The 10,872-nt window shown below is 39.5% G+C and overlaps 1 pseudogene; it reads right to left on the reverse strand.

Moving 5' to 3' along the window:
• LOC102852710 overlaps positions 1-9,836 on the reverse strand; it is a 15,706-nt pseudogene extending 5,870 nt beyond the window's left edge.
• Between the last annotated feature and the right edge of the window lie 1,036 nt (positions 9,837-10,872).

Below are 10,872 nucleotides of genomic sequence, written 5' to 3' on the forward strand. Positions count from 1 at the left end.
AATGAAGGAATGAAAACCCAAAATCCCTGTAAATGTTCATTAAAACTAATAAAATTTAATAATAAAAAAAGAGTGCTAATCTACTAGTGGTCTGCAAGAGAAAGAAGAGAAGACTCTTCCTGTAAAAATTACAGCCTCAGAAAATTAGTTACTAGGGTTGCTATGAATTAGAACCAACTCAATGGAAGTGAGTTCAGGATCATTTAATGAAGCCTACTGTTTGCCAGAGACCATGGTATTGTTGTTATTTCTGAGTACCATTGAGTCAGAACTGACCCATAGCTGACCTTCCAGTAGATTTTCAGAGGTAATAAATCACATGAGAAGAGATTGTCCATCTATCAGGTAGATTTGAACCACTTAGCTTTGCATTAAGAGCACAATGGGCAATCTCCCCCCATGCTATTTACTGTCTCTGAAAATCCACTGGATGATCAGCTATGAGTCAGTTCCAACTCGATGGTACACAATTTCAACAGCAAGCCACCAGGGCTCCTTGAAGACCATGCTAAGTGTTTTAATGCCAACAGTATGAAGAGATTATTATCACTATCCCACTACCTCCCAGTTACTGATGAGTCAATTCTGGCTCATGGTGACATGATCAGTGTCAAAGCAGGAATGTGCTCCTTAAAGTTTTCACTAGCTGATTTTCCAGGAGTCGATGGTGCCTCTGGATAGACTCATACACACTCCCCGCCCATCCTCTGGTTCTCAGCCGAGCTTGTTGTTTGCAAGACCCTTGAGCTCCCATCCGTTCTGCAGATATGAAAACTAAGACTTGTCTAAATTGAATGACCTGTCAAGGTCACAGCAAAATGAGCTCAAATGCTGAATTCTAAACCTATGATTTTAGTCACTCCTTTGCTGCGTCTGGTTAACTTTGTACTTGAGAGACTACAGAATGGCCCCCGTCACTACTGGGGCTGGCTTTGCTTCTGGTTTCCCCAGATCTTTGGAAAAAAGGGAGAAATATAGGAAGATAAATTTTGAGTGTTTTCCAAGCTCTTAAATCATTGAAATACATACAAGGGAGGAATGACCAGGACTCAGCCCCCAGAAATTAGGACAGATCAATACTTATTTACTTGGTCTGTATTACTAGGATTTTTCTTTCCTTATTTTACCCCCATACTCTATGAAGGGTAATATAGAAAGATGCCATGCTCCATGCGTCTATGAATCCTTGTACCTGACTAAATTCCTCCCATCAAGAAGGAATTGAATGTTTTTTGTTGAGTAAGTGAACATACTCTCTTAACCATGGGAAATTTATGTATAATAAAGTATTTTCCATTTCAGCAATGTTTACATGTACAGTTAAGTGACATTCATTATATTATTCATCATGATTTTCAACCATCACCCTTATCTTGTGCCAAGAGACCTCCCTACTTGGAGGCAAAGAGTGAGAGTGATATAAAATATATAGTTGTTCTTATGTTATTAAGAAGTATTTGGAATGATTCCTTTAGAAAGATGTTCTCCCCATAGCTAATTTAAATATGAAAAACTGGGAAACAATAGAGGTTAAACAAGAAAGGGATCGTAAATTCTATAAAAATCATATCCACATTATTCATTGTTGTACCTCTCCATCTCTGAGGCACAGGATACAACTTGTATGTCAGACATAATAGGTTTTCAATAAATATTTGTTATTACTATTATTGAGAGATTAAGCACTTTCTGATAATTCCAGCCTCTTGTCTTTGGGTGAGCATCACAATTCCTTAACCATTAGGCCACCAGAGCTCCAGAAAAGCAAAAGATGGAGAGAAATTTTAGAAAAGCTGCTGTCAGGAATAGTTACCAGGAATGTGGCCATCAGCTAAAGAAGCCACTAGAAACAACAGCTAGCCTTCAAAACTGTCACAGATGATAGACTCAACTAAAGAAAGTTGCCTAAAGAGAGGAGCCCTTGCTAGAAAAAGCTTAGCTGATAGGAGCAGGTACCAGGATCCCTCAAGGTCAAGATTCTCCACTAAGAGAAATTGCTAGGAATAGCACAGAAGGCCCTGACTGATGACTGGAGGTTAACGGGCACCGTGGTTAGCACGTAAGACAGAGTTTCTGGGTGGATGAATTGGAATGCCCACAGGTATAGTTAGCTCTTTTGTACTCTTCATAGATTTTGTTGTCCTTAACATCAGGGAAATTGTTGATTTTTTTAATTTTTTTTCCAATGCAGTTGCCATCAAGGAAAGAGAATAACTATTTTCTGCCTAGAAATCCAATTGAGTTGGAGACCCAGAAAACCACAGAGACACTGAGTTGTCAGCCTTTCGATTTCTTGTGGCCCAGAAAAGAGTAAATGGACTGCAAGCTGCAGTGAAACTCTCACAGCTGACACAGTGGTGAGCTGGTGGCACAGAAAGAAGAGAAGGAAAGAGGAGGGAAGAATTACGAGGAGAGATGGTGGGTAGTAAGAGGCAGAGCTTGTGTAGTTTAGTCTGAAACTAAAGAAAAGTGTAATTTAGTCTGGAAAAAGAAACATACAGACTTTCTAAAGTCAAATATCCAGGGGAACCCAGTATATTGGCTTATGTAGGACTGTTCAGGTTTCAATACCCAAAATCTCACATCTCAAGAAACTCCTCAGTCCTGAAAAGGAAAAGAAAACCAAAAAAACAAACAAACAAAAAACCACAACACTAAAAATGAAGACAACTGGTCACCTTGAGTTAGATTCCGGCTAACTATCAGTGTGACCTCAGGCAATATACTCAACATCAATGGCTTCCGTTTCCACCTCTGTAGAGTGAACATATTAACGTCTGTTGTTAGCTGATGTGGAATCAGCTCCCAGTATAGTGACCCCATGCTCAACTGAACAAAGCAAGGTCCTGTCTTGTTCCAGCCCCATGAGCTACTGGGGTTGGAACCATTGGGATCCATAGGGTCTTTATTCAGAAGCACGTTACAGCCTTTTGTTCCTCTTCTTGGAGTTGTAGCTCCACTAAGACTTGTTCAGCTTCATAGCAACACACAGGTCACCACTGAGAGTTGGATGGCGGTTGTGCAAGAGATGCATGAACTAGTAAACTAATGTGGATCTCCCTTATGGAAGGTGAAAACTCCATCCATGAGCCATCACTGTTCTCTATAATGTGTATTCACCACCAACGAAAGGAGAACATTAGTACTTCCTAGAAGTCCCATCCCTGCATAGATATCCATGTTTACCACTGAGCCCACTCTACCCATGCTGATATCAAGGCAGAGAATACAGAGCAATGTTTGAGGATATGCATTTAGGCTAAAGGAGGTCAACAAGATTGTAGGATCTGATTATCCCATTCATTGTAGCCTTTCACATCTCTGACAATTTAACAATGATTTTTGGTTTTCCAAAAATAGCCCCAAAGTCAAGAAACTTTGAAGCATAAGGAAAGACAGTTTGTAGATATAAAAATTAAGTTTATTATAATTTTCTATCTGTGGGATTTTTTTTTCTGTTAAGATAGATTTGTTTGAAAGTTACATCCCAAAGGGATGGATCACCCTCCTTGAAAGGAAATATGAGAAGAGACCTGAACATGTTCTTTGAACTATCCAAGGAAAATATGCAAGCTATCCAGCTTGTTTTACCTTGGGGGGAAAAAACTCCAAAATTAAGGATTTTTTATTATATGTAACCTCTTAAGTGTTTAAAAAGTGGTAATGTTTTTAGCAAGACATTATAGACAATTCACATTTTATTAGGGAACTCTGATGGCCTAGTGGTAAGGAGTTTCACTGCCAACCCAAAAGTACATAGTTCAAATCCACTAGCAGCTCTGCAGGACGAGAAAGACAATCTTCTCCCTTGTGATCTACAGACTCTGAAAAACCCATGGAAGATCAGCTATGAGTTGATTCTGACTCGATAGCATATAACAACAGCACCAACACATTTTATTGCCTTCGTTTGTTTCCCTAACATTGGAGGTAGCTCTTACTTTTCTTGGACTCACAAGGCAGGCTGTTTTTCTTTGAAAAATTTCATGTTTAGATTGCTATGTCTCAACCAAGTTAACAGACCCTGGTGAAAGTTGCTGCTATAGGCTAAGATGAATTCACTTCATTTTTGTGTTTTCACTTCCTACCACAAGTGTTTCTGGGCAACGGCTGTAAGTGCAAACTTCCTAGGGTAATAACACTATTTGGTAAGAGGCCAATATCTCTTCTTCAAGAAAAATGTTCTCTCAATATATTTTTCCCAACTTTTCACAGGTTATAATTTTAGAGGGACTTTTGTTTTCAGGCTAATGTCACCAAAAGCTGTGGCACAGATTCATGAGTGGTTAACGGAGGTGAAATGGAAGCCATTAAACAAAGACTATGGTCAGAGCTGCGGTCTGGGGAGATTCAATGGAGGGAAAAGGGGAACCTTATCAGCTATTATGAAGGCCAAGAGATTTCCCAGAGCAATGAGGCACAAATCTTGGGAAATGAATTAAGATCTTAAACTGTGCCTGAAGCAAGGCAAGAAACTAATAGAAATAAAATTTTACCACGAATACTGGGAGAGCATAAAATTGAGGAAAAAATAAAACTTCATGACCAAGAAATTTCAAGCCATAATACTTAGAGAAAAGGAAATCATGGTTTTTTCTCTATCCTACTATGTGCAGAGTCCTGAATTAGCTAGTCTCTTAAAAAAAAAAAAAAAAAAACAACACAAACCCAACTTGTAAGGCTCTAGTGGCCTAAAGGCAAGAAGCTGTGCTACAATCCTAAAGACACACAGTTCTAGGCCACCAGCTACTCCGTGGAAGAAAGAATGGGCAACCTCCTCTTGTGCAATTAACTGCCTCTGAAAACCTGCCAGAGTCAGCTATGGGTCAGTTCTGACGCAATGGTACACTACAACAAGGCACATTTACAATCTACACAAAGATGTAAAAGGTAACAAATTTACTAAAGGTCACATATTCTTCTTGTTGTTATATGGTTGCAATTCAAAGGGATCGATTCTTCTGTCATTCTTAGTCATTGTCCAATTATCAGATGCATAGGAAGTGACTGAAAAGCTTTGCTCAGGAGCACCTTAGAGTTTAAAATGACATCATTGCTCACTCTTTAGTACTCCGGAGAAGTCCCTGGAAGCCAATTTTCCTAATGACTCTTCTGATTTCTTGACTGCTGGTACCAAGAGTGTTGATTGAGGATCCAAGTTAAGGAAATGGTTGACAACTACAATCCTTTCTCTTTAAGTTGGCTGATGTAACTTGATTTCTTTGTTAATGTTTCATCCACATTCCTGTCAATATCTCATGGTCACTACTTCAGACTATTAGTATTGCTTTTCTTTTCCTCAAGGTTTGGGACAAATCAGAAATGAGTGTCAGGTTTTTGACAAATGGATGGACAGCAAAGGTCAACTTCAGGTTGAGTTCACCTGTTTGCATTACTCCTTTACCAGCCATGGGATCTGGGCAAATCCCTTACTTCTCCTAAGTCTCTGTTTCCTCGCAGAAAACGGGAATCCTGATCTACCTCCAGATGTGTTCGAAGATGAAGTATTAGAAGACTTACAATAGAATCTGGAAGACAGATTTTCCCTAAGTCATTCTAGGGTTATCTGCATGGATCAAGGGATTAGGTAATCTATCCTTTCTTTTTAAAATTGTGTTTTGAGTGAAAGTTTTAAAAGTGAATCCATTTCCTCTTAAACCATTTACCTACATTTTGTATTATAACATTAATTATGGGTACCCACAATATCAATGAATTCTTCCCATTTCCTCCTTATAACTCTCATTTCCATTAATCCTTTTAACCTTCCCTTTCCTGTGGTCTGATCTCTATCTATGGGTATATCTGCAATTTTGACCTTGTATGGTTGGTTAGTCTACGAAGTGCATTCCTTCCTAGTGTTATTCCACATGAGATTAGGTTCCATTCAAAGAAATTGATTAATCTCTTACACTGAAACAAAATTCCCATGATGAAGAAAAGTCTGTTTAACATCAGAGGAGTTCTAAGGACTTAGCGAGGCTGCTCTGCCTTCACAGAAACCTGCTACAATGCCAACTTAGAGAACTAGATAAAGATGCTTCACACTGGGACTTGGACACATCTTTGGACAAACCACAAGAGCTAATTATATCCACCCTCGTGTGCTGAGCTGGGCAAACAACCCTGCAGCTGGCAACAGAAGGAAATGCCCCCACCAATCTCCCATCTGTCTAATAGCAGGGCCCACCACAGCCTTGCTCTTGCAGGTCTCTCAGTATTTAGAAAGCACAGTGTTACCATTTACCTTGGTCAGCATCTTGAAAAATGTGCAGTAATTCACAAAGGCATGATTCTAGGGACTGAGTACACAGAGGCCTGCAAAGTAAACAAGGTTTATTCTTTTAAGCAGCTTTCCTTCTAATTATGGACACCATTGAATAGAAAACAGAATTTTAATAGTAATGAAAGATAAGGAGGAAATAAAATAAGACATTGGGAAAGGAGTGACCAGGGGCCCTAGAATTATCTTCCAGAGAGTAATATTTGAGTTGAAACCCAGTATTGTAAATGGTGCTATTCTGATGCTGCTAGGTGTTTAAGCAGTCAGCTTCAGATTATAGTAACTCCATGTAGAAGAGAATGAAACCCTCCCTGATCCTGTGTAGCTTCATAGTCGCTGCTCACCTCATTGTTGTAGTCACTGTATTAATCCCACTCATTGAGAGTCTTCCTCTCCTCCATTGACCCTCGAGTTTTCTAAGCATCATGTCCTTCTCCAGGGACTTCCCCTCCTACACTCTTAGGGGCTGATAACATGCCCATAGTATTTGAGAAAAAATTTCACCATTTTTGTGTCTATGGGGCCCTCTGCCTCCACATCCTCCTAGGCAAATACTGATTCTTATGACTGTCTGTGAGATATTCAGAACTCTTTGCCAATACCACCATTTTAAGGCATGAATTCTTCTTTGTTCTTCCTTTCACATACATATGAAGCAATTTATATACAGCAAATACCATATCTAGGGGCAGGCACACCTTAGTCTTCAAAGTGATTATCCTTCCTCTTTAGCACTTTAAAGGAGTCTTTAGCAGCATTTTTTTCACTACAATATATTGTTTAATTTATTGACTTCTGCTTGAAAGAGTGTTGATTGTACAGCCAAGTTAAATCCTTGATAATTTCAATCTTCTATTTATGTATCATGATGTTGTCTATTGGTCCAGTGATAAGGATCTTTATTTTCTTGATGATGAGATGTAATGCCTTAGATATTTTTCAGTAAGTGCTTCAAGTCCTCTCTGTTTCAGCAAGCAAGTAACGCTATTGTTGTTGTTATGTGCCATTGAGTCGCTTGCGACTCATAGTGACCCTATGTACAAGAGCCCTGAAAGCTGCTCTATCCTGTGCCTACCTCGCCGTCTGAAACACACTCATTCCCACCACTCCACTCACAGAATCGATCCATTTTATCGAGGGTCTTCCCCTCTTGCGCCGTCCCTCCACTCTCCCAAACATGATGTCTCTCTCCAAGAACCAGTCCCTCCTTGCAACATGTCCAAAGTATGCCAGGACGAAGCTTCAGAATCTTTGACTCCAAGGAGCACTCTGGCTTCACCCTCTCCAGGACAAACCTGTTTGTTCTCCTGGCAGTCCATGGTATATTCAACACGCTTCTCCAGCACCACAGCTCAAAGGTATCAGTTCTCTTTCTATCATCCCTATTCACTGTCCAACTCTCTGATGCACAGCACGTAACTGAGAAGACTATAGCTATAGGAAAGACTAATTCCTCTGGTGTTGAGTCAGTTCTGACACAGGGTACCCTTCCAACAGGTTTCCAAAGGCTATAAATCTTAATGGGAGAATACTACCTTATCTTCCTCCAAGAAGTGGCTGGTGAATTAGAACACCTGACTTTTGGTTAGCAACAGAGTTCCTGTTGTTGTTACTATGTCTCTTGAGGCAAGCACATCTCATAGCAACGCTATGAACAATAGACTTGACCCCTATCCAATCCTGTACCATCCCCATCAATTCTGATACATTTGAACCCATTGCTGAAGTCACCGTGTCTATCCATCTCATTGGGGGTCGTCTTCTCTTACACTGACCCTCGGTCTTTCCAAGCATGATATCTCTTTTCAAGGAACAGCCTCTCCAAGCAATATGTTCAAAGTGTAAGAGTTGGAGTTTTGTTATCTGTGCCACCAAAAGAGCCCTCTGGCTGCACTTTTTCAAAGATATCTGATTGTTCTTTTGGAAGTTCCGGGAATACTCAGAACTCTTCTCCAACACTCAAAGGCATGAATTTCTTTTTCTATCATCTTTATTCATTGTCCACTCCTCAAATACATAGCAGGTGATTGAAAAGACCATGACCAAAATCAAGGACACCTTAGTCCTCAAATTAGCATCATTGCTCCTCAGTAATTTGAAGAGGTCCCTGATTGCAGACTTTCCCAGTACAATATGCCTCCTTATTCCTGACTGCTGGTACCAAGTGTATTGACTTTGGATCCAAGTATGAAGTCATTGACAGTTTCAATCTTTTCTCCACCTATCATGATATTGCCTATCAGTCCAGTGGTGAGAATTTTTGTTTTCTTGACACTGAGATGCAATCCATATTGAAGGCTGTAGGCTTTGGTCTTCTGCAGAAAGTGCTTTAAGTCCTCCTCACACTCAGACAGCAAGGTTGTGTTGTGTTGTCAGCAGAATGGAGGTTATTAATGAGTCTTCCTCCAAAAGTAATGCCACATTCTTCTTCATAGAGTGAAGCTCCTTTAATAATTTTCCCAGCATACAGATTGAATAAGTATAAGGAAAGGTTACCACCCTGACACACACCTTTCTTAATTTTAAACCATGCAGTGTTCCCTTGCTCTGTTCACACAATTGCCTCTTGCTGTAGATACAAGTTTCACAAGAGCACAATTAGGTGGTCTGGGACTCTCATTCTTTTCAATGTTAGCCATAATTTGTTATGGTTCACAGAGTCAAATGCCTTTGCCTAGTCAATAAAGTGGAAATAGACATTCTTCTGGTATTCTTTGCTTTCAGCCATTAGCAATGGTATGCCTAGTGCCGTGGCCTCTTCTAAATCCAGCTTGAATGTCTGGCATTTCTCTATGTTCCAGCCACTTTTTAATGATCTTCAGCAGTATCTTACATGTTTATATTAATGATACTGTTCTATAACTTCCACATTCTGTTGGATCATCTTTATTGGTAATAGGAAAAAATATGGATCTTTTCCAGTTGACTTGATAGCTATCCTCCAAATATGCTGGCGTAGACTGGTGAATATGTCCAGGGCTGCATCTGTCATTCAAAATACATCAATTGTTGTCCCATTGATCCCCGGAGCCATTTTTCACCAATGCCTTCAGTACAATTTGAACTTCTTCTTTCATTACCTTTGGCTCTTGATTATATGGCACTTCCCGAAATAGTTCCATGTCGCCAATTCTTTTTGGTAAAGTGATCCTGTGCATTCCCTCCATCATCTTTTATACTTCCTGGATCATTCAAGATTTTGCCTATAGCATCCCTAAGTACTGCAACTCAAAGCTTGAATTTGTTTTACAGTTCTTTACGCTTTTGAGAAACGCCAAGCAAATTTTTCCCTTTTTATTCTCCAATTCTAGGTCTCTGCATGTTCTGTTATAATGCCTTGCTTTGAGTTGCTATGGATCACAATCAAATAGAGTCAACAAATAAATAAAATATCACAGATGAAAAATTGACCATAATGTGTTCATTGATGTGTCCAATTCTAAAGTATCTTATCCAAAATTAGCATTCAAAAAAAAAAGCTAGGTCCTACTGAATAGTATCCAACAATTACTGAGAACTTACGGGTATATAAGCTTGGTTTAGAAGAGGTCATGGCACGAGTGACATTATAGCCAGTGTTAGACAGATTTTAGTTGAAAGCAGATAATGCAAGATGAATGTCTGTCTGTGTTCCATTGACTATGAAAAAGCGTTTGACTCAGTGGATCACAACAAATTGTAGCTAACTTTGATAAGAATGGGAACTCCAGAACACTTGATTGTGCTCATGGGAAACCTATAATTGGAGCAATAAACAGTCTTCAGAACAGAATAAGGAAGCATTGCATGGTTCAAAATCAGGAAAACTGTATGCCAGGGATGCATCTTACCCCTATACTTTTTCAATATGTATGTGTAACAGATAATTTCGTAGGCTGGACTTTATGAGGAGGATTGTGGCATCAGAACTGGAGGAAGATTCATCAATAATCTGTGTTATCCAGATGATACAATCTTACTTGCTGAAACTGAGGAAGACCTGAAGTATTTGCTATAGAAGGTCAATGTGGATTGAAGCAACAACATAAAGAAAACAAAGATTTTTCCCACTTGGCCAGTTGACAGCATTATACTAGACAGAGAAGAGATTGAGATTATTATCAAGTTCAGCTTGCTTGGTTCCATAATCAACATTTGGCACCAGCAGTCAGGAAATCAAATGACAAATTTCATTAGGAAAATTTGCTGTCAGGGACTTCTCTAGAGTGCTGAAGAGCAATGATGTCAGTCTAGAGACTAAGGTGTTAAGGTGTTACCATAATTACTGCTATGCATCAGAGAGTTGAACAGTGACTAAGGATGATAACAGAAGAATCAGTGCCTTTGAGTTGTAGTGTTGAAGACCTCCAAGAGAAAAAACAGGTCTGTTCTGGGCATGATGAAACTAAGCTCTCCTTGGAGGCAAGGATTTTGAGGCTCCTCTCACATACTTTGGGCATGTTGCTAAGAGGGGCCACTCCATGGAGAAGGACATCATGCTTGTTTTTTGGTTTGTTTGTTTCTTTTAGAATTCCAAGGTACTTTATTGTACTCATGTAAAAACTGTATGTGCAATGCAAAGAGGTTCCATCAGAACAAGGAGATACATG

Source organism: Elephantulus edwardii, unplaced genomic scaffold (genome assembly GCF_000299155.1).
Source record: "Elephantulus edwardii isolate Elephantulus edwardi_28Jun2011 unplaced genomic scaffold, EleEdw1.0 scaffold00202, whole genome shotgun sequence".
Classification (NCBI taxonomy): Eukaryota; Metazoa; Chordata; class Mammalia; order Macroscelidea; family Macroscelididae; genus Elephantulus; species Elephantulus edwardii.